Source organism: Heterodontus francisci, chromosome 16, assembly GCF_036365525.1.
Source record: "Heterodontus francisci isolate sHetFra1 chromosome 16, sHetFra1.hap1, whole genome shotgun sequence".
Lineage (NCBI taxonomy): Eukaryota > Metazoa > Chordata > Chondrichthyes > Heterodontiformes > Heterodontidae > Heterodontus > Heterodontus francisci.
Window position 1 is genome coordinate 47012921 of NC_090386.1, and position 13933 is coordinate 47026853.

A 13933-nucleotide genomic window follows, 5' to 3' on the forward strand; every position below is an offset into this window, starting at 1 on the left:
AGTGAAGTTAAAGAGACAGAACAGTTACAGGTGAAGGTTCCAGGAATTTTTCCTTCATGTGTAATAACCCAAGCAATGGCTGAGCAAGTTCCATTGTTGGAGATAAAATTAGCACCACAGACAGATAACTGAATATCTGAAACTTTCTTTGGTGATTTGGATAATTCAAAGGAAATATTTAATATGTCTTCTCTGATCATGGCTCAGCAAGCTGATCCAGAATTAAATAAAGTGGCACAATCAGCTCTAACAGAAACTGAGGCAAAAGGAGTTCCAGAAGGCTATTGTATTAAAAATGGGATTCTGATGAGGAAGTACAGACCTCCTCATGATGAAGAGCAGACGAAGAATGTACAGTAGTTCAACAGAAAGTGCTATTGCCAAAGTATCGCCGGGAACTATTAAGGATAGCGCATGAAATTCCTATAACGGAACATGTGGGGATCCCAATGACCAAATCACATATAAGTCAACATTTATACTAGTCAGTTCTTCCAAGGATGTGGTATGGTTTTGTAAAACATCCCATACATGCTAGATTGTGGAAAAACCGCAACCTGCCATAAAACCGGCACCTCTAACTCTCATACCAGCTATTGAGGAACCATTTTGTAGGCTGTTGGTAGACTGTGCAGGATCTTTACCCAAAACAAGAGCGGGACACCAATATATACTCACTGTCATGGATATGGCTACTCGGTTCCAGAGGCCATTTCCTTGAAGACAATTTCTGTTAGGGTAGTAGTACAGAAGTTAACCCAGTTCTTCACTAGATATGGATTACTGATTGAGGGGATGTCGGATAAAGGTTCCAATTTTATGTCTAAAAATTTTCAGAAAGTTATGGGTAACTTGGGTATAACAGAGTTAAAGTCTTCAGCATAACGCCCACACTCACAGGGAGCTTTAGAAAGGTACCATCAGACCCTTAAAACAATGATCAGGACATACAGTCATGAATATCCCCATGATTGGGATAAAGGGCTAGAATTTCTTTTGTTTGGTTTTAGTCCTTTTGAATTAGTTTATAGACATGAGATAAGAGGTCCTCTAAAACTAATTAAAGAAAGGTTTTGGAACAGAGAGATGAATCTTTTGTGCTAGATTATGTATCCATTCCACAGGGCTCAATGTTGGATCCCTTGCTGTTTGTGGTATATATTAATGCTTTGGACTTAAATGTGGTAGGTATGATTGGGATATTTGCTGATGACACAAAAATTGGCCTTGTGAAGAGGATAGCTGTAGACTCCAGAATTATATCAATGATTTGGTTAAGTGGGTAGAAAAGTGGCAAATGGAATTCAATCCAGAAAAGTGTGAGGTAATGCATTTGGGGAGAGCAAACAAAGCGAGGGAAGACACAATAAATGGGAGGATATTGAGAGGGGTAGAAGAAGTGAGAGACCTTGGAGTGCATGTCCACAAGTCCCTGAAGGTGGTAGGACAGGTAGATAGAGTGGTGAAGAAGGCATATGGAATGCTTTCCTTTCTTGGCTGATGTATAGAATAAAAACACTGGGATGTAATGCTGGAACTGTAAAAAATGCTGGTTAGGCCACAGCTGGAGTATTGTGTACAGTTCTGGTCACCACATTACAGAAAGGACATAATTGCTGTGGAGAGAGTACAGAGGAGATTTACAAGAATGTTGCCAGGACTTTAAAGTTGAAGCTATGAGGAAAGATTGGACAGGCTAGGGTTGTTTTCCTTTGAACAGAGGAGGCTGAGGGATGACTTAATTGAGATATACAAAGTTATGAGGGGTCCAGTTAGAGTAGACAGGAAGGACCTGTTTCCCCCAGTGGAGAGGTCAATTACCAAGGGACACAGATATAAAGTGATATGTAGAAGGATTAGAGGGGACATGAGGAAAAACTTTTTCACCCAGAGGGTGGTGGGTGTCTGGAATTCACTGCCAGGAATGGTGGTGGAGGCAGAAACCCTCAATTCTTTTAAAAGGTACCTGGACATGCACCTGAAGTGCTGTAAACGGCAAGGCTATGGACCAAGTGCTGGAAGGTGGGATTAAATTGGGTGGCTAGTTTTTTTCAGCCGGCACAGACATGATGGGCTGAATGGCCTCCTTCTGTTCCTGAATTTTTCTCTGGTTCTATGGTATCTGTATTATGAGAACGGTTCAGGAGAGCTTGCAAAGTAGCTCAGCAACACCTTAAAGCTTCCCAAACAATTATGAAAAAATGGACAGACAAGCATGCCAAGACCCAAGCATTTCAGCCAGGGGATGAAGTGTTCGCATTACTGCCCTTACAGGGTGAACCGCTGAAAGCATGGTTCAGTGGTCCGTAGAAAGTGGTGAAGAGAATTGGTGAAGTAAATTATTTGACGCCCCAGATTGCCGGAAAAAGAATCGGCTGTATCATATCAATATGTTAAAACAATATTATTGACAGGAGGAGGATAAGCAAGCACACGTATTTCAGGTAGTAGCGACCGTGAAAGATGAAAGGGATAGAGAGGATGAGGCAGAAGAAGGCCTAGACAATTCTCAAATTGAACCTCCAGCTATCCGGTTAGCTAATACTGAATTGCTAGGGAGATTGGACACAATGCTTTCATATTTAGATGCAGAACTATGAGAAGATATAGGGGAATCCACTCCTATAAAACAGCATCCTTACTGCTTAAGTCCAGAGAAACAGGCCCAGTTAAAAGCAGATCCAATACCTGCTGGAAAACCACCTAATAGAACACTGTCAAAGCAGCTGGAGTTCATCAGTAGTATTAGTGCCTAAACCTGACAGTTCAACAAGGCTCTGTATAAACAAGAGAAAAATTAGTGCAGTCACAAAGACAGACTCCTACCCAATTCCTCGCTTGGAGCAACTGGGGGAAGGTTGCAATCGGCTGATTTGGTGATAAGCTTTATGAAACAATTAAAAACCAGAATGCCAGACTATTCTGATGGAGTTTACTATTACAACCTTAGCACTTGAAGATTATCCACATTGCGGGCAAAAATAATGTTATTGCAGATGCTTTATTAAGAATCGAATTTTGTTCGAGTTATCTAAATGAACAGAGGGTACAGAGCAGAATTGTATTAGATATAAGAAATGAGTGAATGAGTATCACTGTGAAAATGTGTTATAAAAATGTTTATCTTGTATTTTTCCCACCCTTTCTAACGAAACACATAGAATCATAGAGTCACAGAGTTTTACAGCACACAAACAGGCTCTTTGGCCCATCGTGTCTATGCCAGCCATCAGGCACCTAACTATTCTATTCCCTTTTTCCAGCATTTGGCCCGTAGCCTTGTATGTTATGACGTTTCAAGTGCTCACGTTGTGAGGGTTCCTGCATCTACCAGCTCTTCAGGCAGTGTGTTCCAGATTCCAACCACCCTCTGGGTGAAAAAATGTTTCCTCAAATACCCTCTAAACATTCTGCCCCTTACCTTGAATCTATGCCCCCTGGTTATTGACCCCACTGCTAAGGGAAAAAGTTTCTTCCTATCGAACCTATCAATGCCCCTCATAATTTTGTATGCCTCAAACATGTCTGCCCTCAACCTTCTTTGCTCTAAGGAAAACAACCTTAGCCTTTTCAGTCTCTCTTCATAGCTGAAATGCTCCAGCCCAGGCAACATCCTGGTGAATCTCCTCTGCACCCTCTCCAGTGCAATCACATCCTTCCTATAGTGTGGTGCCCAGAACTGTTCACAGTACTCCAGCTGTGGCCTAACTAGCATTTTATACAGCTCCATCATAACCTCCCTGCTCTTATTTTCTATGCCTCGGCTAATAAAGGCAAGTATCCCACATGCCTTCCTAACCACCTTATCTACCTGTGCTGCTGCCTTCAGTGATCTATGGACAAGTACACCAAGGTCCCTCTGACCCTCTGTACTTCCTTGGGTCCTACCATGCATTGTATATTCCCTTGCCATATTAGTCCTCCCAAAATGAATCACCTCAAACTTCTCAGGGTTAAATGCCATTTGCCACTGCTCCACCCATCTTACCAGCCCATCTATATCATCCTGCAATCTAAGACTTTCCTCCTCACTAGCGAGCTTATTGATCATACATCCTATATTCATGTATAAATCATTAATGTACACCACAAACAGCAAGGGTCCCAGCACCAATCCCTGTGGTACACCACTGTTCACAGGCTTCCAATCGCAAAAACAACCCTCGACCATCACCCTCTGCGTCCTGCCACTAAGCCAATTTTGGATCCAATTTGCCAAATTGCCCTGGATCCCATGGGCTCTTACCTTCTTAACCAATCTCCCGTGTGGGACCTTATCAAAAGCCTTACTGAAGTCCATGTAGACTACATCAACTGCTTTACGCCCATCTACACATCTAGTCACCGCCTCGAAAAATTCAATCAAGTTAGTTAGACACGATCTCCCCCTGACAAAGCCATGCTGACTATCCCTGATTAGTTCCTGCCTCTCCAAGTGGAGATTAATCCTGTCCCTCAGAATTTTTTCCAATCGTTTCCCAACCGTTGATGTTAGACTCACCGGCCAGTAATTACCTGATTTATCCCTGCTCCCTTTATTGAATAATGATACCACATTCGCTGTCCTCCAAGCCTCTGGTACCTCTCCTGTGGCCATGGAGGATTTGAAAATTTGTGTCAAAGCCCCTGCTATCTCCTCCCTTGCCGCACATAACAGCTTGGGATACATCTCTTCTGGGCCTGGGAATCTATCCACATTTAAGGCCGCTAAGACAGCTGATACTTCCTCCCTTTCAATGCTAATATGTTCAGGTATATCACAATCCCCCTCCCTGATCTCTGCACCTACACTGTCCTTCTCCATAGTGAACACAGATGAAAAGTAATCATTTAAAACCTCACCTATGTCCTCCAGCTCCACAAACAGATTGCCATTTTGGTCCCTAATGGGCCCTACTCTTTCCCTGGTTATACTCTTGCCCTTAATATACTGATAAAACGTCTTATGATTTTCCTTTATCTTGCCAGTCAGTGTTTGTTCATGTCCCCTCTTCACTCTCCTAATTTATTTATTTATTTAGAAATATAGCACTGAAACAGGCCCTTCGGCCCACCGAATCTGTGCCGACCAACAACCACCCATTTATACTAACCCTACAGTAATCCCATATTCCCTACCACCTACCTACACTAGGGGCAATTTACAACAACCAATTTACCTATCACCTGCAAGTCTTTTGGCAGTGGGAGGAAACCGGAGCACCCGGCGAAAACCCATGCGGTCACAGGGAGAACTTGCAAACTCCGCACAGGCAGAACCCAGAATCGAACCCGGCTCCCGGGAGCTGTGCATCTGCAGTGCTAACCACTGCGCCATTGTGCCGCCCATTACTTTTTTAAAGTACCCCCCTACACTTTCTATACTCCTCTAGTGCCTCTGCTGTTTTCGGCACTCTGAATCTGCTGTAAGCCTCCTTTTTTTTCCTGATCCAATCTGCTTTCCCTTGACATCCAGGGTTCCCTGAAGTTGTTGGTCCTACCCTTCACCTTAACGGGTACATGTTGGCTCTGAACTCTCACTATTCCCTCTTTGAATGACTCTCACTGATCTGATGTAGACTTTCCTACAAGTAGCTGCTCCCAGTCCACTTTGACTAGATCCTGTTTTATCATATTGAAAGCAGCCTTCCCCCATTTCAGTACCTTTATTTCCGGTCCATCTTTGTCCTTTTCCACAACTACTTTAAATCTTACAGAGTTATGGTCACTATCCCCGAAATGGTCCCCAACTGACACTTCGACCACTTGTCAGGCTTCATTCCCTAAGATTAGGTCCAGTACTGCCCCTTCTCTTGTAGTGGCTGAAAAAGCTCTCCTGTATGCATTTTAAGAATTCCGCCCCCTTTAAGCCTTTTGCACTAAGACTATCCTAGTTGATATTCGGGAAGTTGAAATCCCCTACTATTATTACCCTATTATTTTTACACCTCTATGAGATTTGCCAGCATAGCTGCTCCTCTATCGCTCCCTAACTGTTTGGAGGCCTGTAGTACACTCTCAGACAAGTGATTGCCCCCTTTTTGTTTTTAAGTTCTACCCATATGGCCTCATTAGAGGAACCTTCTAAGATATCATCCCTCCTTATTGCAGTAATTGACTCCTTGGTCAACAGTGCAATGCCACCTCCTCTTTTGCCCCCTCCCCTATCACGCCTGAAGTAGCTATACCCTGGAATATTGAGCTACCAGTCCCGCCCCTCCCTCAACTATGTCTCTGTGATAGCAATAATATCAAAATCCCATGTGCTAATCAACGCCCTCAATTCATCTGCCTTATTACTAAGATTCCTTGCATTAAAATAGATGCAATCCAGCCTTGCATTTTTAACTTGTGCCTTAACAGGTTTATATTTATTTTGCCTTCCAGACTGACTCAGTTTCTCTTCTATATTTGACTGTGCCTCACCCTCTACTGCACCTCCACTCTGTATCCCATCCCCCTGCCAAATTAGTTTAAACACCCTGCCCAACAGCACTAGCAAACCTCCCGGCAAGGATGTTGGTCCCATTCTGGTTCAAGTGCAACTCATCCAACTTGTACAGGTCCCGCCTTTGCCAGAAACAGACCCGGTGATCCAGGAAACTAAAGCCCTCCCTGCTGCACCATCTCCTCAGCCACAAATTCATCTGCTCTATCCTTCTATTCCTATACTCACTAGCACATGGCACTGGTAGTAATCCAGAAATTACAGCCTTTGAGGTCCTGCTTTTTAATCTGCTACCTAGCTCCCTAAATTCTTGTTGACTTCATCCTTCTTTCTACCTATGTCATTGGTACCAATGTGTACCACGATCTCTGACTGTTGACCTTCCCCCTTCAGAATGTCCTGCAGCCGCTCTGTCACATCCTTGACCCTTGCACCAGGGAGGCAACATACCATCCTGGAGTCACATTTGCGGCCACAGAAATGCCTATCTGTACCCCTTACGATAGAATCCCCTATCACTATAGCTCTTCTATTCCTTTTCCTCCCCTCCTGTGCAGCTGAGCCACCTGTGGTGCCACAGACATGGCTGTTGCTGCATTCCCCTGAGAAGCTATCTCCCCCAACAGTACTCAAAGTGGAAAATCTGTTAGATAGGAAGATGGACCCAGGGGACTCCTGCACTACATGCCTAGTTCTTCTACTCTGCCTGGCGGTCACCCATTCCCTTTCTGCCTGAGCAGTCTTCACTTGCGGTGTGACCACCTCCCTGTACATGCTGTCCACGACGATCTCAGCCAAGCAGATGCTTCACAGTGTCTCCAGCCACTGCTCCAGATCCAAAACATGAATTTCAAGTAGCTGCAGCTGGAGACACTTCTTGCACACGTGTTCACCCTGGACACTGGAAGTGTCCCTAACATCCCACGTTGCACAGGAGGAGCACTCCACGTTGCCGAGCTGTCCTGATATGACTTACCCTTAATTTATCCCCTTAAATTACCCAAAAATTAGATTATTTACATCAGGGAACTTGATTCCTTGAAAAAAACTGTAGAACTTTCCCTTTACTTTTAGTTACTTACCCAGCTATTTAGAGTTATTCCCTAACAGCAGTTACTCACCAACCAATTACCTTGTAGCTTTCCTGTGACGTCACTGCTCACTTTGTTTTCGAACTCCGGCGCCCCTGGACTGCTCTCCGCTGCTCTCCCGGAAGGTAAGTGATTGGGTTGCGATCCTAGGGCTCAATCTATCCTCTTCTCTCGCTCGGCGTTCTTCCCACAGGTCCGCTCTAATTAAATTGAACAAATGTTGGACTTTTTTTTAAACAGACAGCCATCAACAGGATACTGATTTGGCAACAATGTTACTGGCTGTCACATGACTCAAGTTAAAGATAGAACAGAAACCCTGGTAACAGGGGCAGAGAAGTGACAAGTGTCCCTTGATTGGACAAGCCCAGTAGCAGTGCAGCAAACCTGGGATGGGCAGAAAACTCACCATCTTTTTGGTCAGGTGTGTTTTATCTTCTGGAGTGAGAGGCTGATATAGTCAAGTCTGCTGAAGAAGTGTAAAAGGGAGAGAAGACCACTACCCAGCTCGCTTTACAGAAATTCTCTGAAGGACTCTGAGAAGTCCACTGTGTCAATTCATTTTGTTTCCTGTCTTTGAAGAAAGGCAGCTACATTACTTTTCAATGCTGCCTGAAAAGAACTGTTCTAAAAGATCTCAAATGACCTGTCTACATGCACTCAGAAGTTAGGCTGTTTGCCAGTTTTTGGAACAACATATCTCATCTGCTGTTTTATTCAAAAATGAGCAAGTAATCTGCCCAAGTATTTTTTGTCTGTAACAGAGCTCTGAATTTATTAAAAATCCCTTTTATTTTTTTCGGTTAACTGGTGTATATAGGTGTGTGTGTGAGTGTAAAGGGACTAAGGTTAAAAAAGGGGGCTTTAAAATTTTGGTCTGTGTGTTTATGTGTAACTTCATTACTAGTTAGGACTTATTTTTATCATAAACTGATAATTTTGTTATTCATTAAAGAAACCTGTTTAGTGTGCTCTATTCTGGGAAAAATAGAGTATATGATTGACTGTATCGATAAGTGGGAAAATTTAATAATAATGTGTTGTGACCTATGGAGAAGTGGGACTAGAATAAACTGCACTCCTCTCGCCTGGGTCGTAATATGCTTAAACAAAATAGGCAATAGTAGATAAGCCATTTTCAAGGTTTGCTCCTCGAAGTTGCCGAGACACAGGTGATGTTATCTTCGGTCCTTCTTTGTCTTCTTCTACTTTGGCTTCTTCTTCTCTGTGAGTCTTCTTCTGTTGTTCTTGCTAATTCTCTGTCTCTACATGTTCTGTGGTTCTTAGGAGCCTGCTGTTGTACTTTTTTCAGATCTGCTTTTGTGTCAAATTGCACAGTCTGTGCTGCTTGCCCTTCCAGACTTTATAACAATTGATACTTTTTTCCTAACCTGATTGGCTTCTCCTGTCTCAGCCCAGATGTAATTGCACCATCTGCTGCAACAGAACTTTCATAAAACAACATCTTTAAAAACTACTAATACAATAATCATTTCAATTAAAACCTTTTTGATAAGTGACCTTAAACATATTTTACAGTCTTTCCCAGCAAAACATGAATTTAAATATATTTACACCATTTTAATCAGAACATGAATTTAAACAAATTTTACCCCATCGCACAGAGCTGCATTAGTCAGAGAAGGTGTAGCAATGCAGAATACAGTCCAATTCAATCGATACCACATAAGCAGCTCTGAAAAACACAAAAACAGAGTCCTAAGAACCAAATAACACACAGGCAGATACAGAGACACAGGAGCATTTTTAAGCTGCATGCAGTCTTACTGGTATGATTAAGTCAATCCTGTTGGATTCCAGTTCAAAGATTCTGCCTGCGAACTGGTTACAGTTGAAGCAGCTATATGTCAACTGGCTCCACTTAATTCCAACTGGTTCCAATTTGCCTACCAACTAGTTCCAGATAAGGCCAAATGGTTCCACTTAAAGTTGACTGGACAGCTGGGAATATCAAATCGTTACCAGTTAAGATTGCCAGTTATCCCATCTGTATTCAGACAGCACCAGTTGAGACCACTATCTTGCAGTTTATTTTATTTTTATTTTTATTTAGAGACACAGCACTGAAACAGGCCCTTCGGCCCACCGAGTCTGTGCTGACCATCAACCACCCATTTATACTAATCCTACACTAAACCCATATTCCTACCACATCCCCACCTGTCCCTATATTCCCCTACCACCTACCTATACTAGGGAGTTGGGACCAGAAAAGACCAGTGGTGTTCCCAACTGGTTTCAACTGGTTTGGAAATACAGGTGGGCTCAACTCCTTTACCAAGATGTTGTCTTGCGCTAAATATAGACTAAACCTGCATTTTAGCTTCTGGCCTTATCTTGGCAACCTCTTGAGCTGTTTCGTGTCTAAAGTATTTGGTGAAAATCACCCCCTGAATCATTGATTTCTTAAATAAAAACTAGGCTTAAATGCTGTTGGAAGACTTTAAAAATTAATTGATTTAAAAAATGGTCTTTAAAAAGACCACCTTCTCTTTGTCTTTGAAATACAGGAATGAATAGACAATCACACAATCTAAGACCACAGAGGAAGATTGACATTTTGGATAGAATTTAGCCATAGTTCAGAGCTTTGTTACTTTCAAACATTTTTCTTATTTACATATGTAAAATTATATTTTAGGTATATGAGGCTCTTCGGTCGATGTGATTTGAGTTCCTGCCCACACGTGTCACATTGTGAGCTCTCAATCCCAGTCATGGTGCTGGGGTAGAGCAAAGGGAAAATAATTCCCTTATCTTACAGGAAATGGAGGGACATTCATCACTAGGTTGCTTGCACTGAACCTAAGTATTGGTTATAGACTAGCACTGGTCCTCATAGCTTGGATAATAAGGAGTGAAAAACACAAAGGTAACAGAGCTCAACAATAAAACAAACATTAAATATGATATACTATTTGAGATGTGTATTATGTGTATGTAAATCATGTGATGGTCAGCACAAGCTATACACAAACAATGAAGAGCTTCAAAGGAATTTGTTATCATTCTACAGTGTTTCTGAGATATTTTATCACATGTATATGCACAGGAGTGTGAAACTGCTTTATTGATGGCTTGGTATAATCTTGTCACTGATTATATCTGCTGTTATTATTTACTTTGGTTGTAATGCCAGTGCAAATTAAATGGAAGCTCCATTGCAAACATTCAGATTGCAGGAAATAATTGTGACTGTGCCAGTGCTGACTTTTCCATTTGCCAACATGGCAGTGTTTGCAAATTATTGTTCTAGGAATTGAAAACTTCCTATCTGAAAACTTGATTATGCAGTGAGTGCAGGATAATTACACGTACAAATTATTTCTCCAGCAAAATGTAATGAGTGGAGAATAGTTACATAATACAAGTTACGTACATCAAGTCAATCCTAGATACTTACAGCAGTGTGGGCTCCAGGCATAAATGACAGGGGAATTATCCAATCATCCCTGTTCGGGCTGGGTGGGGAGGTCTAACCCTAAAAACTGGGGGGTTTGGGTTGGGTAGGAGGTTAAAGTGTTGAAAATCTGAATCTCAACACCAACCCACTTCCAACCTAGTTACATCCAGTTTTAACAGAAACAGGACAGGGGCCAGAATTTTATGTTGGATGGGAGGCCCAGCTCACCAGCCAAAAAGTTGAGGGTGAGCCCGTCTCTGCCGGGCATGGGGAACCACGCAGGACTTTTCGCTCCCCAGGCCCTTACTTGGCCTTGGGTGGGACTTGCACCTGCTTGAGCCAGGAAGTCCCACCTAATGGACCTGCCGGCCAATCAGCGGGCCGGCAGCTCTTAGTCCCAGCAGCGCCACTGAGAGTGGTGGCCATTGCTGGGAGTGCAACCCAGCTAATAGCAGCAAGAGGGACGATGGCCTGGAAAGAAGGTAAGCTTTAGGAGACTCGATGGGGACAAACGGCCAAGCCCGGGCAAGGCAAGTGGTGGGGGGGGGTGGGGGGAGTATTGTGCTGTGGGGATGGTAGGGCCATAGGTGGGGCTCTCTGTGGGACACAAGATGCTTGATCAGGAGGCACCCCCCCCTCCCCCCCCAGCCTGCAAGAGGGCCGCCAGGTTTAACCTGGTTTCATTCTGACGGCCTTTGCCACCCGGCCGCCGCTGGTAAAGTACCCGCGGCAGTGGGAAGAGGCCCTTAAGTGGCAGTTAATTGGCCACTTAAGGGACTTGATTGGCCTGGGGGGAGGGGAGGTGCCACCACCACTCTGCGTAAAATTGCAGCGGGAGTTGGAAGGCGTCCAGAACGGCATCCCCGCCTCCCACTCAATTTTACAGCCCCTCTGCCACCAGCTCACTCCTTTGGGGGGGCATAAAATTCTGGCCAGGGAGCTGGCAACCAACCTGCTCCCAGGAGGGGGTTTGGCAATTTCAATACGTTGGGGCTGCGTGCCTCATATTTATCCACCATTTCAAATTTAATCCTGGCTGTCTAGTCGGGTTTGCCGCTGGCTAATGAAAGCTGAGGGACTGCTGGATCCTGAAGGAAAGTGCCTTTCCACTTAGCTGCTGGATCCAGCATACCTGACTTGCCAATCCCTTCACCACCCACCACCTTCCACCCCCACCGACAACTCCACAATCCTTCTGATCTCCCCTGACTGTCCCTACAAGGCCTCCAACCTCTACCCAAAGCCTCTGACCTTTCTCTCCCCAAGACCCCCAACCTCTCCCCAACCCTGAGGCCTCCAACCTTGCCACTTCCCCAGACCTCTAACCACCTTCTCTGAGGCCTCCATTCTCACCACTAAGGCTCCTGATCTCACCCCCGAAGCACCTGACACCCCTCTCTGGCCTTTGATCCCCAACCACATCCCCTACCAGGATCATCATCCCCCCCCCACCCCCACTCCCCACTGCACCCCCCAACCCAGGGCCAGGGATCCTGGTGGATCCTGATCCTGTGGTGACTTCTCAAGTGTTCCCCCTGTGACGGAAACCACACCTACCAAATGGAAACATATTCATTTTGTCAAATGGGCCACTGCTTGAATCTTTTACTGGACCCTAAAAAAGACATTTTAAAAGAAAAAGGCAGAGCTGAACAGCTAAAAAGATGGTCACACATTTGCATTCTGAGAAGACAAGGGCTGGCTAAGAGACAGCTGAATAGAGAGAAAATGTGAGTGCTCCCTGATCCAATTAGCGAGATTGGTTTTGCCAATAGGGGTAGTCAAAAGACATCGACACCCCTTTGACTTTATAGGAGCCAAACTCCACCCCCCACCGAGTATGTCTGAAAGGGTCTAAAGTTCAAAGAGCCCTCTAGAAGTTACTGTTTCAAACAAAGAGATGGTCACATGACATAAATGCTGGCAACACTGAGGTTTTTTGAATTGTGCCTCAGTGTGAACAAAAGACTGCAACTGGACTGGCAGAAGAAAAGTCTCTCTCTCTCTGTCTCCCACGCCAGCAAAGTCCCAGGGAAACCATGATGGCAGTTTTTAAAACCTCAAGATTGCAGAACTTTACAGATGACCACTAAAAAGGCAGCTGAAACCTACCGTCACCTTCTGGTACCAGGGAAGCAAGCCTGAAATTATGCATGTGACCCCAGCTCAGACTTTAACTTCAATCAAGGACATTTCATCAAGAATATTAAGGACAGTATCTGTATTCCATTTATTGCCAACTCTACTTCAACCTCTCAATTCTTTCTTCCCTCGACATCTATTTGTGTGTGTGTGTGCCTCTCGTATGCATGTGAGCGTGGATGCATGACATATTTTCATAATTTTAACTGGGTTAGAGTGATAAGGTTAATAAACATATCTTTTTTGTTTAATCCCAAGAAAACCTATCTGATTGGTTCATTTGTAATTAGAATGCAGTGAACAAGGGCTCACTGAGGTGGTAAGCTAAAATCACTGTGTTTAAAAAGATAAACCCTGTTATAGTCAAACCAGAGAAGGGGTGAGAGGGGAGCCTGAGATCCCTTCCTCACCTGGTTGTAACACTCTCCCAACTGGAAGCCAGGTCAGTCAATCAGACTGACTTCTGGGTGGGGAAACCTGTCGGTGGTGACACATGTGCATAGTACAGTTAAACTCCACAGTGTGCAGGGAAACGCAGACTTTCCGGTTTCACTACCGGGCCACACCCCCACTCCTGACAGGTCAAAAGTTTAAAAGTTCCTCATGGTGTCATTATATATGCAGTCGTTCAAATTGTACCTGTCCATTTGTGATGTGACAGTTTTTTGAATCTATTTGGTATCTCTGGCTTGCCTTTAGGTTGCTGCCTAACACTGAATTTATTAAAGCCCAATCATTCATAGAAACATAGAAAATAGGAGCAGGAGTAGGCCATTCGGCCCTTCAGGCCTGCTCCACCATTCAAAAAAGATCATGGCTGATCATCTAATTCAGTACCCGGTACCCGCT